This window comes from Mauremys reevesii, linkage group 1 (assembly GCF_016161935.1).
Source record: "Mauremys reevesii isolate NIE-2019 linkage group 1, ASM1616193v1, whole genome shotgun sequence".
NCBI lineage: Eukaryota > Metazoa > Chordata > Testudines > Geoemydidae > Mauremys > Mauremys reevesii.
Genome location: NC_052623.1, coordinates 180,023,622 through 180,042,568, shown reverse-complemented (window position 1 = coordinate 180,042,568; position 18,947 = coordinate 180,023,622). Strand labels below are relative to the sequence as shown.

General features: G+C 40.5%; 1 long non-coding RNA gene across 1 annotated transcript; it reads left to right on the top strand.

Annotated features, from left to right (window-relative positions):
• The first annotated feature begins 1,851 nt into the window (after positions 1–1,851).
• LOC120374355 lies at positions 1,852–18,918 on the top strand. Its single transcript, XR_005586048.1, has 4 exons — positions 1,852–1,890; positions 2,931–2,982; positions 3,798–3,859; positions 18,425–18,918. It is a non-coding gene; the product is annotated as an uncharacterized LOC120374355 (long non-coding RNA).
• The last annotated feature ends 29 nt before the right edge of the window (positions 18,919–18,947 follow it).

Below are 18,947 nucleotides of genomic sequence, written 5' to 3'. Positions count from 1 at the left end.
TTAGTCATACACAAGTTATTGGGCTTAGTACAAGGTGACTGGATGAAATGCTATGGCCTGGAATATCCAGGAGACTATGAATCAGTAATTGTTCCTTCACTTGTATCAATATAACCCCTCTGGTATTCTGTCACCATGCTCTCTCCACACAGTGCTACTAGCTAGTGGCAGAGACAGCCAAAGCAGGGATTGCAGCAACAAAGAGGGAGTGGGGGAAATAGGGCCCAGCCAGAGCCGCCACTCCTTCTAGTATCCACCTAGACCCAGAACAGTGCAAGGGAGTGCTGGAGGAATTAGGATCTAGATGGTGTTTGCCCTTCCCCCATCATGTGGACTTGGGAGAAAGTTGCAAAGAGGAGCCAGCCAGGGTAGATCTACAGTGCAGCTGGCAGCGTGCCTCTGGGTACACAGACATGCTCTGGCTATACTGAAGTTTCAAGTTAGTGCACTAAAAATAGCAGTGTGGACATTGAGGCATGGGTAGCAGCATGGGTTAGCCATGCAAATATAACCCCCCCTCACCCTCTGGGTCCAGAGTTGGGTGGCTAACCTGTGCCGTTGCCTGCAACTAAACATCTACACTGGTGTTTTTAGCATGCTAGCTTGAGTAGAGCTAGCCCATGTCTCTCTGCGCGGCCTGGGAGACACACTTCCAGCTGCAATGTAGACATACCTCTAGAGACTCCAGCCAGTATGGGCACAGACCTTTGGAGAACTTTCTAGATTTTTGACTTTATTCCTCTGCCCTTTGCTGACTGGATGCTTGCACCAACCCTCTCAGTTTTGTCACCTCAACATCACTCTTCCTAGGCCATGTCTATACATACAGCGCTGGTGTAGACACACTATGCCATCAGCATAAAAAAACCCCACACATCCCAGCAAGCAGCAGCATAAGCTATGTCAGTGGGAGAAGCTGTCCTGCTGACATAGTGCTTTGCACACTAGTGCATATGCTGGTGTAATTTATGTTGCTTGGGGAAGAGGGGGGAGGAGAGGGTGGAATATTCTCACCCCTGAGAGACACACATTTTTCCGACACAGGCGGTAGTGTAGACATAGACCTACTCTCCTCCTCTTCAATGTCCTCTCTCCCTTTGCCTTAGCTGATCCCCTCCTAAGCAAAAGAAAAAAGAATGGAACTAACATCATATTTGCTGCTATCACATTGTTCATTTTGCTGTGTGTTCTACCCCTTCCCCTACACTGTGTCTGTCTTGTGTATTTAGATAGAAAGCTCTTCAAGACTGTCTTTTTGTTCTGTGTTTTTACAATGCCTAGCACAAGGGGATCCTGGTCCTTGATGAGGATCCACAGGTTTTCTGATAATACAATTTATTATTATTATATTATTATTATTAGCTTCCTTTTCTCTTACACCACCATACAATGTTCAGTTCATATGTTTCTTGTGGCCCAGACACTTGTAGCACACTTGTGATACGGTATTATTGCTATTAACTTTGGGCCCAACTGAGGAAAGCACTTAAGCACACGCTTAAGTCCGTTCCAATTCAAGAAAACTTTTAAACATGTGCTTAAGTATCTCTTAATAGAAATGCTTTTCTGAACGAGGGCCCTTATTAACTTGATAAAATGATATTTCACAGTTATTTCCGTAATGATACTGCAGTGCACTCCCTCTTCCCCTGTTAATAGTTTACTGGGAGCCAGTAGCTCATAGTTTATTAAGTTTTTTTCACCACAGAACCCATCCTGCAAACACTAGCATACATGATTAAAAACTTCAAGCTTCTGACTAGTCCCATTGCTTCAACTGGACTACTCCTGTGAGTAAAGTTAAACTTGTGCATAAGTGTTTGCAGGATCCATGCCTCTTTCTTTTCCTTGCAGCCTCTGAATCACTAATTATCTGGCTCTTTCCAACAGGTAATTTATTTCTGAGCTTAATGAGTCAAAATATTCTTTGACAAAACAACTGAATACATTTACTATAAATTTCAGAGTTCAGGTATTTAAACAGCATGCTATTGCAATTAACTCCAAATTAATCATAAAGATGAAACTCATACTAGATTCTACTCACGCTAGCTCCCTTGTGATTAAGCATTGGTCAACTTTCCCATGATCAACACCTATTTTTGGGTGAAAAAAAATTGTTTTGCACCTGAATCCAGTCAGCTGTCTCTCATATGACTTAGCCTGAAAGTAATATTCTTGTAATTTACTAACATTTAAAAAGAATCATCTGTGATATTTATAATTAATCCACGTCTGAGAGACAGAGACAGAGACACAAAGAGAGATCCTAGAACTAGATTCAAGACCTTTTGTTTTCCTGTAACAAACAAAAATAAAGAGGGGCAGGAAGCTGACCTGCATATTTTTCCACTTCACCTGAGTTTATGGTTAAAGTTAACCTGCATTTTAGAGAGTATGTGAATGTTTTACTCTGTATCTATAAACTATGGAAATTCTTTGGGAAAAGGCCCCTTGTGGCCCTGTGACAGAGTGCTTGGAGCCAGTAGCTGACCCAGCACTCTGGTCACTTAAGTATTAATTAGCACCATCAGGCCTTTCCTGGAGGAGGAGAGTACTTAATTGCTTAAGCAGACTGGAGGTTGATGGGGAGGCTAGTTAAAAGCACGGTGAGGAGGGGCTAGCAGAGCCCATGAAAAGCTAGGTCGCTGGCTGGTGAGATTTCTTCCTCTTCCTGGAGGAAGGGCTGAGGGTTGAAGGACGCTGCAGGCAGAGGTGTTGCACGGGGATTGTGAGAGAGACTTGGTGGTGGTAACATTAATAAAACCCACAGAGGTATTGACAGGCAAGACGCATCTAAGATTGTTTGTAAAGGATGCCAGGGTGGGAAAGGAGCCTGCCCTGTCCCAGGCCCACATCCTCCAAATGTTGGTTGTGCATAATATTGTATATAGCACATGTGTCAGTCAAGTTACACAGTATATCCACAGAGCAATGGAGATGCACGGATTGCCAGAAAAGATCAAACCAGAGCACTTCAGTGTGAGTTTTCCAATTTCACTCAGCTCTTTATCATTCTGTTAACATGCCTTTTTGGGGAGTGGAGTGGGGACTGCGGTATTGTGATTTTTTTTTTCATACAATACATCATTTCTTACAAAGAACTTTCTTTTGCGTGACACTTTATAATAATTGGTCTAATCTTTATTAATTCCTTTGGTGTTCATGATACTAACATTAATCATGAGAGGCTCATTTGGTATTAATTTGGATGTCATACACCTGCATAGGAATTCCATTGTAATTCAACATTAATTTACTCTTCCTGCCAGTTTTGATTTAAAGATTAAGAGTTACACAAAAACCTCTTCTTGGCAATTGCCTAAGTCATTGATGCACCTGGCATATTTGGTTACATGATCCATGAACACTGTCGTCTTATTCATTAAGATGATTCAGTTATAAATATTTTTATATGGTCTGAACTGAGAAAGTACCGCAGCCTACATTAAAATACTTACAATTGCTTTCTCTAACTGATTAACATTACTGCATGTAAAGAGGTGGGCCACCCCATACATTCCTTTATGGCCAAGAGTAGTACTGGGGTTACGCTTTGCCTTACTTTTTCTCAGCTAGGCGTCAACAAATGTGCTTGTTCAGACCAGGGCAAGAGGAAGCCAAGCACACTAATTAATATAAGCATGACTCCTTTTAATGAAGCCCCATGAAAGGAGCACTTGAACTACAGTTCAAAGGCTTTACCTTCAGGGAGCTGGCCAAAGATCACCTCCCCCTTGCCACTTGTGAAACTTCTAGTCTCTAGCCCCCTAGTCAGCTTCCTCTTTCTGTTTTAGGTGGAGCAGGGAGCCTCCTTGATTATACTCAGGCTGTGAGTTCCTGATTGACCCTCATAAAGGTAGGTTCCTTTCATATCCAGCGTGCTGTACAACCAAACACCACTGAGCCAGCCAAAACCCTGAAAAGCACTTTCTATGATGGAGACAAGAAGGAGGGATAGCTTTGAAGTGGGAGTTTGGAGTTTGGCTCCAGGTCACACAAGAAGTGTGTGTCAGAGAACCTATCACTTAACTTCTCTCTCTCCCCCTCCCGCTTCCTCCCCCGCCTCATTTTCCGTGTCACTTTTTGCCATATAAAATGAAGAAAAAATATATAATGTAGGATTTTGGGGCTTTCCAAAGGGGAGTAAGTGCCAACTGGGAACATCTACTTTCTGAACAAATACATGATTAAAAGTCTCCACAACGAAAAGAGCCCAATGAATGCCAGCACTAGCTCATGTGGCAACTGGTAATCTTAGCAGACCAGGAAATCTGGCCCTGTTATATTTTGCTAATATTTCTAGTTTACCCACCCAAAGCCTATTTTAAGAGGATCAGCTCAGCCATGTCTTTCACATATAGTACAGCTAAATGCTCAAGACACTAATACTCACCACTGAATGGTGAATGGGGTCTTGATCCTTCCCAACTTTCAACTATTCTTAGTACAGCTCCAATGATCTAGATCCTGCCACGATCCCAGTCTATACTGCCTGTAATCAGAAAAAAACACTCGTCACTGAGATTTCACTGTATGATGCTCTTTAAATGCTTCTAATTTATATCTCCATCCTAGGATATATGAACAAACTTATGAGGAAGCCTGGGCAAAAGCTTTAACACACCATATGCACATCTAAACACAACTCAATCTGCTAGCTTCTCTCAGTCTTTAAAGAACTGCCATAGGATCTTCAATTATTTATAGCTATGTATCAGAAAAGGCATAATTGTCTTTTGGCTAGATAGCTTTTAAGCAATAGCAAAGTAAAATTATAATTATATGAAGAGTGCAGAAAGAGTTCTACGCTCTTGATCCCCCTCCGATAACCACTTAGGATAAATAATTTACACTACATCCAAATACACTGCTACATCTTTAAAACCTAAATTTAACAAAACAAATGATTCTGTAGTTGAAAATACATTCATTTTCTCCCTGTACAATAAACATGCATTATCTCGGATCAATAAGAGTATTTCTAAACCAGATTCTAGAAGTACAAGGTAGATGGATGATGGACTTAGATAGTAGGAAATAATGACGTGGGGAAATGGTATGGTGTACAATTTTCAAAAGCACCCAAGTAATTTGGAAGACTAAGTCCCATTTTCAAAAGATATTTAGGCACTCAAGAGCCTATCTCCTATTGATTTTCCATGAGATTTAAGCTCTTAAGTGCCTAAATCACTTTTGAAAATGGGACTTAGACACTTTTGAATATTTTCCTCTTGTTCTAGCATTCAAATTCAATGTTATAACATTAAAAACACTGCATAGCTTTGTACAAAATCGCACAAGGAATCTACACTGCCCCTTGTAACATCACCTGATTTCTCATTTCAGTGCCAAACAGAAACTGGTACTCGCACATGTGGTATAGCAGTGTCCCTATGAGGCACCCTATTGACCAGCAATTATTAAGCATATTTCCTGGATAACAAAATTTAACTCATGTAATCCAAAACTATGCCCACTCCACATCATGAATGACCTTCACACAAGATGCAGAGTCAAACACCAATAGAAATCTATTTATATTGCACTCCTCCTAGCCAAGCACAGAATAGCTCTGCAATGGAAGGCTATTCTATTTCCATCAATCCAGCAATGGTTAAAGAGACAAAAACTACAGCTACATTGGAAATATCATACTGAGTAGTAAAGAGTGAAGAATCACTGGCTACATCTACACTTGGAGCTAGGGGTGTGATTCCCAGCTTGACTAGACATACTCTCATCAAGCTAGTGTGCTAAAAATAGTAGCGTAGCCAGGAAGCACAGGCAGTGGTGAATGATGGCATGGGCTAGCCACCCCACATATGTGTCCATGGGGTCTTGGTAGGTTTGTAGTCAGCATGGCTAGCCCATGCCACTGCTTGCTGCTTCTCATGCTAACATGGCTATACTAGTATTTTTAGTGCACTAGCTTGATAAGAGCTAGCACAAGTATGTATGCTCAAGCTGGGAATCACTCCACTAGCTCCAAGTGTTACCATAGCCATATTTTAATTTCTTTTGGAAAAGACTATTGAATGCTGTTACTGTAAAGCATAATGATTCCCCAAGAAAAATGCATTATACCCCATCATATATAAACAAGAACATTTAGCTCATTGTAATAATACAGACTTAGAATACTTATCTCTTCACACTTAACTTTCTTAATAAACTGATATTAGGTGTAAGTACTATTATCATCACTTTATAGATGGGAACAACAAGGAGTCCGGTGGCACCTTAAAGACTAACAGATTTATTTGGGCATAAGCTTTTGTGGGTAAAAAACCTCACTTATTCAGATGCATGGAGTGAAAATTACAGACGCAGGCATTATATAATGACACATGAAGAGAAGGGAGTTACCTCACAAGTGGACTCCCTTCTCTTCATGTGTCATTATATAATGCCTGCATCTGTAATTTTCACTCCATGCATCTGAATAAGTGAGGTTTTTTACCCACAAAAGCTTATGCCCAAATAAATCTGTTAGTCTTTAAGGTGCCACCAGACTCCTTGTTGTTTTTGTGGATACACGGACTACACGGCTACCCCCTGATCTTTATAGATGGGGAAACTGAGATTCAAAGTGGCAAAGCAACATTCCCAAAGTCACACAGCAGGCATGTAGCAGAGCAGGAAACAGACCCCAGGTCTCCTGAGTTCCAGCCCAGTGCTCTCTCATCTAAACCATTCTGCTTCACTAAGAACGAACATCCAGGATTTCATGTGGAAACCAACTGGTATTATTCCTGAGTCCTCGACTGTGCTGTGTGTACAGTTTTGATACTGAATTTTGGAAGCTTTTAATATTCTTTTGCCCCTATCCTGGTATCCAAAGAGAAGAAAATCTGAGGAGAAAAAAAAACTTAGCATACAAAAATAAGAATCATTGTAATATCTAATGTTGCATGCTTTAATACTTAAGATTATTTGACCATCACCTAGATATTTTTAACCTGTAAAGAAACACATATGCATTGCATATTTGCAAATGGTAGTGTATTAATTTGCCGTGCTTTATTTGTCGATATTTGTTTTGCTTAAATGATTTTACTTACCATAAATGCAAACTTAATAAAGATACTTATAAAAATAAATAAAATGAGACTAATAATCATATGCATCCAAGGATTGTTAATTCATGTTTGCGAAGGGCTTTGAGAACCCTGAAGGTAATTGCAAAAGGTTTTCATCAGGTGAACTAATAAGATACCATACATGGGAAATGATGGCAGGTTAGAGTACATGTGCATTGCCAGCAAACTTGCAGTTCTGTAGAAAGCAAAAGAAGGAGAAAATAAAGAACAAAGATATGCTGTCTAACGGAGCACAAGGTTGTAGTTTCAGTGAGGGATTTAGATGATGTCACAAACTTCAGGGGAAGGGCTTGAATGGTTTACAAACAGCAAGAAAACTCTGAGACTGAAATACATTTTAAGCATATAATCTCCCATCATGTGGCATTATGCAGGAAGCCACTTGATCTTGGAGGTGACAGGGATCAGTCTCTTAGTGTGCGCTGTTGCGTTAGCAGGAGATTACTGTGCATGTAGCAGAAAAAGAAAAGGATTGCTGCACACGTAGTTCAGGAGAGAAAGGAGGCTACGCAGCATGAGCCATAGAAAGAAAAGGATCCATGTATGCACAATAGAAGGAAAAACATGAGAAGCCCTGTGACTAATTCCAAGGCTATCAGCATCTGTGACAATAATGGTTGTTTAAAGTTAAAAATCACAATAAATGTGCCTTGGAGAAAATAATCAGTGAACAATAAATGTAGGAATGAAATATAAAAGAGGAAATGTGTGTGTCATTTATAAAAAAGATACTTTGATGACTGTTTTTAAAAACAGATCATACAAAAAACTAAGCATTTACGGTTCACAATCAGTTTGTTATAACAACAAGGGCAAGACACATGATTCGTTCAGATATGCAAAAACTCTTATGCTGAATTGACATATGACTAAAGTCTTTAAAACCAATTTGGATAATCTGGCTCCATTACTTTCACTAGGTCTGAGTCTGTGCCATCATTTTTCAGATCAATACCTAAGGATGTTTCCAAAGCATCACAATATTCTTTTGGCAGTGTTACAAATAAGAAAGTGCCTTCTTTAAATCCCCACGTGTCCACTGTGGTGAAAGGTAGATTTTAGCCTTTAACTCCTTCTGTCCTTTTACAGGAATAAAAAAAGAACTGTGTCACCTACTGTACATTTAAGGCAACAAAGGGAGGATGGATGCATTTGATAAGGAGGTTCATCCCTTTAGACCCTATGCCTTTTCCAACTGAGATAACAATTAGAAATATTTGGATGCTTTTCCTACATGACAATGGCATTGCTATATGCATACTCAATTCATAACAGAATGAATGGAGAGAAAATCCAGAAGTCACTGATTTACATTTACCAGACATATGAAGTGCCAGATATGTTTTTTTTAAATCAATACATGAATGAATAAATGTTTTGAGCATTTAGGCTCTGTTATCACAGGCGTTCTGAATGCTCTTTTGTAATCTTGCCAGTTGAGCCTCAACTGAAAATGGTTATTACTCTTTCCCCCCCCCCCTCTTAAAAGCATTCCTACCTCTTACTTGGGGACTTTTCAAGCTAGTTCCCTATCTCTGATCTTCTGTATTTAACTGATCTGAACCCTTTCTCAGTATTTTTGCTACAGTTCATTAAGTTTATTTATTTACAAAGTCCATTTTGGTTCCAAAAGTGTTAAGTCTGTCAGTCTTTGTAAGGCAATGTAATGGCTTTAATATTGTAGCTGGATTCCAGGATACTCTCTCATTATTACTTCTTGATTTATTGACTACATGTGACAAGATCAAGCATAGTATATATTTTAATAATTGACAAAACACTATTAATCTTTTGTGCAATATACTTGCAGGCTTTGCTTCCTCTCTGCCAGATTAATCAATTTCTTAGATACATCATTCATTATTCTGACATAACCCAGGTGTGGTCCGATGCACCTTCTGGTACAGTTTTGCAGTGGATTCTCATCCATGACTGTGTCCTCTCCCTAGCTTGTATTTTTCCATTGCTGCCAGTTGAGTTAATACTGTTATGCCACTGATTAGCTACACTGTGACCAACTTGCAGCAAGTAAAACCAGTGATGAAAAGACAAGATACGCTTTTATAAATGCAAATGTGACATCCTAAGCAAACACGGTTGTATGCAAAGCTCTTTTGGGTCAAAGAGCAATATAGCTACAGTGCTACAGAGTTCTGCAATTAAGAACCTGGAATCTGATTTTCCCCTGTATTGCAGGGCTGGATTACTTGAACTAAACAGGAGTCATCAATGAGAGTATTTCCATTAACTTCCATGTGCTTTGCATAAGGCTTATAGTGACTTTAGTGGTAAAGTGATTATTATCCTCTCCTATTGGATGATGGTTCTTGCTCTAGGGAAACACACAGAATACTCTAGCTAGAAAATAGGATACTGAAAAAGAGAAATTTAGGAAATGGAATGCAGAATGAAAGGATAAAGAAACTATGTATCATCCCAGAATACGGATCTGGGGTTAAATCCTGACAGTACTGAAGTCACTGGAATTTTTCCCATTGAGTTCCCTCCTGAAGTCTTGTAGGTTGAAAGATATCTGCACGAGTAGCCCCTCCAACTTAACAATTGGAAATGAGGTGAGATTGCAAAATCCATTCCTAGCTACCATAACTAGGATTTTTAATTGTTAGTTACAAGAGGAATAGCTAAAGCAACACAATTTTAAAAAATGTTGTCAACATTTGGTTTGTAAATAAAAACTGGTTTATTTTGAGTGAGCACTTAACCAGCACAATAGAAAAACAACTAGTCAATAAACGTCAAGAAGAAAAGAACAAGACAGACCATTAATCTGCCACTCAACTTAAAATATAGCTATCCATTTAGTTTATGCATTCATAGTAGAGTGTTAGGGACTGATCTTTTGGCAACTGAAATCAATGCGCTGTAAAGCAACAGAATATTTTCATCTAATAAGAATTGCCAACAGGGAGTGAGTGGCATTAGACAATTAGAACTACCTATTTAAAGTGGAAATGGTGAGCGTTAATTAAAAAAGAATCAAAACAATCTGCCTGCCAGCACGCTCTTGAGCAGGTCTGATCCATTGTGAAGATCCAAGGCATAGTCCTCAAAATGAAGTCCGACACACACATTAGTTAAGGTAAACAGATTTATTCCAGTTGGAAACTTGCACAGATTAAGGTCCAGAGGCAAGAGAAATGTAAAGTCTCTAGGAGTTCTCCACCCATCCTCATTTCCCTTAATTAAGCAGACCAAATCCTAGAGAAGGTGAAAATCTGAGAAAAATTTTCACCAACAACTTTTGCCTTTTTTTCCCGGCCAACTCTACTGGCCTTTGCCTAGCATTGTTACCCCCTGGTTTCCCCAGTAGACCATCCCCTCCTGCAAAGGCCAATATGCTTTAACCACATTTTCTTGAAAAAACAAAAAAAGCCCAAACCTAACTGCTTCCTCAGCCGTATTCAGAGGGATCATATCATGCTGAGTAAGCAATCAAACTGCCCTTAAAATGTGTCTATTTTTCTGGCCTACATATGGTACCAAACAACAGCCAGGCTACCAAGAGGCACTGCGATATTAAGTCCTGTGGTCCAATATAAGAACAATGCCAAAAATGTCTGGATCAGCAGATGTGTTCCAATGTATTTCAAGGGTATATACTAGCAGGGGTATTAAACAGCCTTGCTGGAGTTACCTAAATACAAGTTGCATTTGTCAAATATTATATGGCTAGTTTTGCTTTAAAAAATAAAATAAAATAAAATAAATAAATAAAAGTGAACTCGCTTGATTATAGGTATGTTAAGACTCAGCCTATTATATCACCTTCTGTTTGTCTCACATTCTCTGTAGAGGATGTGTGCCTCAGTATAGACACAGGTGAGCACCTAGCCATACATTCACTTTATAGTAGTCTTGTTCCATATTTCAACCAAAAGCATTATGCACTTTTTCTACATCTCAACAACTGTGTCACTTGCTGTTCTCCTCCACACAACCTGCTGCTTGCTCTCTTCCAGAATTGCTGTGGGCAAGCAATGAAAAGATAAACTTCACAATTTTTTAGAAGAAAAATATACATTCCAGTATATAAAAATATGTCAGAAGCAAGGTAAAAAAACCACCTCAAGGGAACTTGATTGTAACAACATAAAATAGCCATACAACATCCTGAATGACAGAGAAATGCAGGTAGAAAATACTAGCTGACTTTACAAAAAAATGGTGAATTCAGGTGCTCAAAATATAAAGTTAATACCACTGAATAGGGCCAAGCATAATAGCAGAGAGAACTTCCCCACACAGCTCTGCCATTGCAAATCTCTGAGTGATCCAGTACTTCCCATTTCCTAAGCAGAAATGGATTACTGATTATAGCAAAACATACAGTCAACTTTATTTGTGAGCTAAAGCAGATTTGAACCCAGGACTTCTAGAAGTGAAAGTCTAGCACAGAAGAAAACAAAGTAAATGACAGATGTCAATGGTTACAGTACAATGCTCACCTCCATAATGAGGTTTAAGAGACATTAAATACCTACAGTTAAACTATTTTTTACAATTGTCTGAAGTAGACTACACTGAGAGACTAAAGAGGCTGAGGGGTCTGTAAACATACATTGCTGTTCCACTGAACAGGGGCCCAGGTCCTCTGCTGGAGTAAATCTATACAGATCCATTTACTTAGTTTACAAAATCTGAAGACCCCCAAAGAGGACAGGTAGGTCCATTTGTCCTCCAGTTTGGCCTGGCTTGGAGAGTAGGCCAGAGGCACTAAGGGGTACAGGCAATACCTCTGAACACTGAGCTGCTCAAGGAGGAGCAATACCTCCCTAAAACATGACTCCTCCTGGTGTCCTACAGGAGTGCTGTGTCTCCTTGCTGCCTCCTACTTTGGCCAATGGCCAAATGCACAATTTGATCCTCTGACCTCCAAGCACACAAATTCTCCAGAGTTCCAGAAACTGAAGTCAATGAAGGAAAATGGTCAAACCTACTATGATCCACTTACGGCATAATCCTCCCTTACTTCCCCAAAACAGATGCAGAACTGCAATTGAGCAAGTCCTTGAATGTCCTATGAGTAACTTCCTATCTAGATATGCTTTTGATGCCATTTGCTTCTTATTTAGTCTATCACAGACATCCAGTTCTCACTGATTATTCACATATTGTGTTTTCATGCTGGTTTAAACAACCCACAAAAAAATAGCTATGTTTGTTGCTGTTGATTGTGTCTAGCACAAACATGCCCATTGACTTCAGTGGGCTTTGGATCAGGCCCTAGGTAACCTAATAATGTTCTCTACCTCTGATTGAATATTCTGGGATCTCAAAAAATAACTACGCAGGGGAACCTCCATTACATCCTAGTCAGTATTGCTGTATATCAAAAATGCATGTAACACAACAAGGCATGTAACGTAAGACTAATGTTGCAAAGAGAGTTTGAGACATTCTGTTAATGAAACTCAGTTTTTATTAAAGATTCCAGTAAAACTTCTCATAGTTCTCAATACCTGCACTGAACTGCAATGACAAAGAGTTAGAGGACTCAGTTTTACTGAATAAACTTTGCTGATGTAAACAGTAAAATATCACCCACTTCCCGAGAGTCCTATGCAAATATAGCATTATTAATTTCTATAGTCTTCAGCAAATGTGACACAGCAGGGCACTTTCAGAGCTAATTAAAGTGGTATATCTATTGCCAATATAGATAAAATTTGCAAAACCTGTCTGATAACATGGCAAAGATTTGGTAACCTATAGCTAGCAATGAAAGATGGTGCTACCCATCAATTATAAATGATAACAAAGATCACAGTTTTGCACTTGCTGTACAATAGTAACCCGAGCTAAATCAGGCCACTACTAGATAGCATTTGACCAGTGAATTCATATGACACATGCCAGGATGCTCTGCATATAAACTGAACTGATATGCTCTGGGGATACAATTACTCTATGATCCCAAAGCACATAACCTTGCACTGTTGAGAAGGGTTTCTCCAAAGGAAATAAAGAGAAATGATTCATCAACCACTCTACTGGGGCAATTATTCCCAGAACCAATATCCGCCTGTTTTGGAAATTTATTTAGGAGTGTAAAAACAGAACAATTTTTTTGCAAGTTTATATAGCCAGCTAATGGAGAGCATTAGCACTATATTGCACAGATTTTAGCACTGCAATGGTTTGCAAAAGCAGAGTATATTGATACAACTACTAAATGTAAATTTCCTCTTACGGGAGTCAAGTATTTTTTCCAAAGGACTTGTGGTCATTCTCACGCATATATTTAGCACTGTTGAAATAGAGAAGTATAAGGGCTTGCTTACAGCTGGACGTAGGAGACTAAAACATGTCTGCACAATTTAAAACCAGTTTTGGAGAGCGTGGGGAATGTTGTTTCATCCCATTCAATAGCACTTTATAAACAATTATTCTCAACACATATTCAAGACTTTGTTAAAATGTGTGAGCAATAATTCACATCCTCTATGCAAAGCCCAATTAGAGATGCTTTGCATGAAACCCACACAGATATTAGGCAACACAGAATCCTCCCCCAATCTCAGTACACCCCCCAAACCACTATAGCAATAGCTATAGTCCATTACAGTCTGCCCCTCCATTCCCACCTAGTGCTTGCTTTGTGTCCAGTGGATCTGCACAGTTCATGTATCTCCTGGCCATGCCCCCAACAACACTCCTGCAGTCTACCCAGAAACCCACTTCCATAGTTCCCCTTCCTAGTCTCTCCACTTCCTGCCCACCCCCCATGCAGCACAACTGCTGTGGTTTCACTCTGATTTGAACCTCCTAGGGCCACAGATTATGAGTCAGGAATTTCACCCTAAGGCCAGCCTGTTTACACAATTTTAAACTGCCTCACTATCTAGGTCAGGGATTGGCAACCTTTGGCACATGGCTTGCCAGGGTAAGCCCCCTGGCGGGCCAGGCAGGTTTGTTTACCTGCCGCGTCTGCAGGTTTGGCCAATCATGGCTCCCTCAGCCCGCGCTGTTTCCCACAACCCCCACTGGCCTGGGGTGGCGAACCGTGGCCAGTGGGAGCCACAATCGGCTGAACCTGCGGACGCGGCAGGTAAATAAACGTGCCGAAGGTTGCCAAGCCCTGATCTAGCGGCCACTTCTTCCTGTGGTGCAGTAAACTCATCCAGTGGTTGTATCACCCAGGTGGATGCAAGAAGAATAAGCTACTGAGGCCAAGGTGAAAAGACTTGCGGTCAAATTCAGCCATTGGTGTGAATGGATGCTCTTAGGTTTTTCCACCCAAAAAAACCCAGCCATTCCGGTAAGCTGAATGTTTTTGTTTGTTTGTTTGTTTGTTTAAATTAAAGGGAAACAAAATGAAAAATGTTAAAAAAGTAAACACTCTGTTAGATTGCACAGTGTGAGCCACCTCCAATGGTTGTGTGAGCCACGTGCAGCATTTATCCTCCACAAAATGACAACTGTAGCTAAGCAAATGCCTTCAACATTTAAAGGCATAGCATGAGAAAACAATCTGCCATAGAAGCTACCAGCTACGTACATCACAGTAGCAAATCCATTGAAGCCAATGGAGTTCTGTCTGCTTAATAATGATAGCAGTATTTGGCATTTCTACAGAGTCTTCCATCTGAAGCTCTCAAAGCACTTTACAGTCATTAATGAAATTGCTTCCACTGCTCACGTTACTGAGGCACACAGAACTCTGACATGGTCAATTGTGATGGAAGATACCATTAAACCCTGCTTTATCCCACAGCAGTTTGAAAAATGTGGTTCTTACTTTGCAAAACTTTCAGGTCAAAGCTCCAGAGAATTCCATACTATAAATTTAGGTTGGTTTTCAATTTTTTTCTCCCTTTCTCTGTTCTTTCAAAAGGGAGTAGATTTAAGCCAATTTAATTTTGACCCAAATCAATTTCTAATCTCAGATTTCACGTGATGAAAAATCCAAGATATTAAATCACTCCACTCGCCATAACCCCAAGTAAGTTGCACCTTTGATGAAAAGGATCCTTATGAGCACAAAGTTTCTCAGACAATTGTGAGGCAAGCCTTAGTAGGATTAAAAAACTATAATAAGATAACTCCTCAGAAATCAATAAACAAACATCTAATCATGTAATGCACACCACTCAGCTTTTCTCTGTCAGGTGAAACATTTCTCAGTAACTGAATTTACTGCTGATCCTTTAGGAATGTTGATGATCCACACAGCTGCCTGGAATTAAAAACTGGAATATGATTCTTAATAATTTTATTTAATAAACTATAGATATTTAACATTAAAAGACGTGTGGTCATGGCTCCTTAGCTTTTTAGCTAAAAGGATTGTAATGAATTTCCACTTCATTCAGTGGCTGTCTATATTTTACTTACCAAAACATTTCAAATCTCTGGTGAAAGCATCAGTGACATAGACTCATAGAAATCTAGGGCTGGAAGGGACCCCGAGAAGTCATCACGTCTAGCCCCCTGTGCTGTGGCTGGACCAGTAAACCTAGACCATCCCTGATAGGTGTTTGTTCAACCTGTTTTTAAAAGCCTCCCTTAGAAGCCTATTCCAGAGCTTAACTACCCTTATAGTCAGAAATGATTAGGTGTCACCCAATTTAAGTGGAACAATTGCATAGCAAAGCAAAAGGGAGCAGGCCTTTGCCAAGTTCACACTGAAAGCTCTTGGGCCTGATTTTCATCTCACTTATCACTGCTTTCCATCCATATAACCCCATTCTTTAGTGTGAGAGGACAATCAAACCCCTTGTTTTTCATTTCTGGCTCCTGTAATTGGGTTGGGAGTTGCAAGCAAAGCAAAATGCCATAGTTGCTTCTCAGTTTATGTCTACATTGCAATCAAACACCAGCAGCTGTCCTGTGTTAGCTGACTCAGGCTACTGGGCCAGAAAATAGAAGTGTGGATGTTCAGGCTGGGGCTGGAATCCAGCATCTGAGACTCCGTGAGGAGGGGAGGGGCTCCAGCCAGACTGCCTGGGCTCCAGCCAGATGTCTACACTGCTATTTTATAACCCCGCAGCCTGAGCCCAGCAAGTACAAGTCAACTGACCCAGGCTGGCTGCAGGTGTTTTATTGCAGTGTAGATGTATGCTCAGTGCTTCAGGCTACAGTGACTCTTTCTCAAAGGAGTATTTTTTCCTGGAAAAAGGAAACCAGGCAGATGAAACTGGTGTGATTTGTACAACTAAGTTCTTTCTATAGAGTGGGCAGCCATTAAATCTGTGAACCTGTTCCACAGAAAATGCAATTCTTTAGCAAGACTATTTGTTCAGCACATGTCCCTTTAAGGTGGTTCCTGCAGGTATTACTTCTATAGGAAAGTTTCATTCCAGCAATTAGTCAGGCTACTGTAAACTATATTGGAAAATAGAGGGGGCCTCAGCTGGTGGAAATTGGCATTGCTGAATTGAAGTCAATAGAGTTATGCTGATTTACACCAGCTGAGGATTTGGCCCAGGAAATTTGTGCTTTCGCTGTGGATTCCTTCAACATAAATTTATTTAAGAGCGCTGCGCTGTGAAATTTGAAATGATTTTTAATAGAGGGAGAGGGGAGGCAACGTTAGGTAATAAACAACCAACAATGGAGAGGTAAACATCTCTGAGAGCAGCATCCAAATCCTGGCTTTGCATTCTGTCCAAGAGATACTCTCAGTCACACTGTTTGCACCAGAGTTGTGTGACCAGCTCATTTTAACACAAGAGTTGAACATAACTAATAAGAAACAAAAGCAAGTCTGATGTTTTTACAAATGAAGTCATGGCCTAGTTTTACTTCCTGACCTCAGGCAAATGATTGACATTGGAGCAGACTGTGACCTGCTTAGACTGGTTTAGTGTGTCAACTGCCACCTGGTTTTATGTCATTGAACATGTAATGAAGCTCACTAACCACGGCAGAGCTAACCTAGAAAACTGCATCAGTCTTGTTATATTTTGAGGTTGATTTCTTTTCAAATAAATTTAAATACCAACCTGAGTCATTCACTGTGAAAGTCTGTATACGCTTCCCTGCACTATCAGGAATGATTAAGGCCTCTAGCTGGCTACATGGTGCCACTTTGTCCTGCTTTTGCTTAATTGAGCTCCTTGTTTGGGGCTGAAAATCTCTCTGTCGTGCCAGAAACCTAGCTTTACTTTCTTTTATGAAACAAAATACAGCTCCTTTTTAAAAACAAATGAATAAAGTCACCATTGCCAGCATCAGTAATCAGTCAAAGTGATCGGTAATATTAACAAATCTATTTTTATTAATAGCATTAGATCCATGTCAGGAAGTAGTGATCCTAACTGCATGCTTTTCTGATTGCTACCGGGATAGATTGTAACTGATGGACACTGGCCCATTCTGCCACATTTTTGCACTGCCTCAGGAACAACTCTGGAAGGCACAGTCCCAACCAGGGCTCTCAGACACCCATTTATCCTTCAGCTCCCCACCTTTGTCATTTTAAAGATGACAGAGTTTGCCTACGTGGTAGGGTAATGCATCCTATGGGGGTGGGAATTCGAAAGCACACTAATGGGTTGCACATTAATTGGTCTCTTTAGATAGACCCTCCTGGTACGCTTTAACATGGTGCTGTTTGAAACAGTACTACATTAAGGAACTGAGGAACCCTTTAGAGTTTAGACCATCAGCTGGGTCTAAATGGACCAATTTAAGTACAACACATTACTGTGCTTTAGAAATCACACTCCTGTAGAGTGCGTTACCCCAACAGGTAGACAAGCCCTGAGGCATTTTAATGAACACACCACTGGTTCTACCGCAAACCAGGCAGGCTGTATTCTCTGTCTCTGCAACTGGTACCTGTCAGCGGGCATCAGAGAGCCAACAGGAAGTGTGGCACTGCACAGCATCCCACAGGATGTGTGGTATAATAAGGATCTAACACATTGGAGTGCTGGCAAAACCTAACTTTTATTTCCTGGCCCCAGTCTGAGTCATAGTTTACAGTCTCAAAAAACAAATACTTCCCTCACAAAATGGGTCATTTCCCATGGACACCAGTGGTTATTATTACATATGGGAGGTTTGCAGCTTAATCCTTTTTTAAAATTTATTTTTTCCCTGACTGAACAAACTCTAACAAATTCTAACAGTGATTTCATCTCTTTATGTTATTACAGCAGCAATAGGTCTCAGACTTTTAGATGTTTCAACAGCCTTCTGGATCTCCTGGAAAGTAGTGGCCTTAGGTACTGCCTAAGGTTTTATAGATGTGCAGACTTCTTCAGCATCTTGTCCCTGCTTCAAATTTGGGTATGAACTCAATGACCTTTCTGGGTCTGAATTTATCTCATCTTTTCCTTTTTATCCGTGTTAAGGGCTGGGATGTAGGCCGCCTTGCCTAGTAATCAAAGCAGGAGTCCAGGCTGGGAACAAAGCCAACAGTCAGCACCAGAATCAACTGCCAATTACCAGCACCAGGGGTCAAGCCAGAATAAAAACCAGGAATCGAAGCTGAGGGTCAAGGCCAAGATCAAATACTAACTGCCAGAGCCAAGGGTCAAGCCAGAGTCAGGGTCAGAAGTTGGAGGCTGAGGTCAGATCCAGGACTGGTAACTGATGACTGGAGGCAAGGTAAAAGGGCAGGAAGTGGAGGAGAGGCAAGGATCAAGCACAGAGCAGGAGCATGACAGCAGCAAGAGCTAAGGCAGGGTGAGGAAGGAGCCGAGCAAGAATCAGGAACAAGGGTGGATGCAGGAGGCGGGCACAAGCAGGCTCCCATACAGCAACAACAGGAAAACACCTTGTCACTCAGACGAACTTCCTGTGCCTCCTTCTGGCTTAAATAGCGTGGCTGGACCATCAGTGGAGCCGGGCGATCCTCCAATCAGGTCTCCCTTA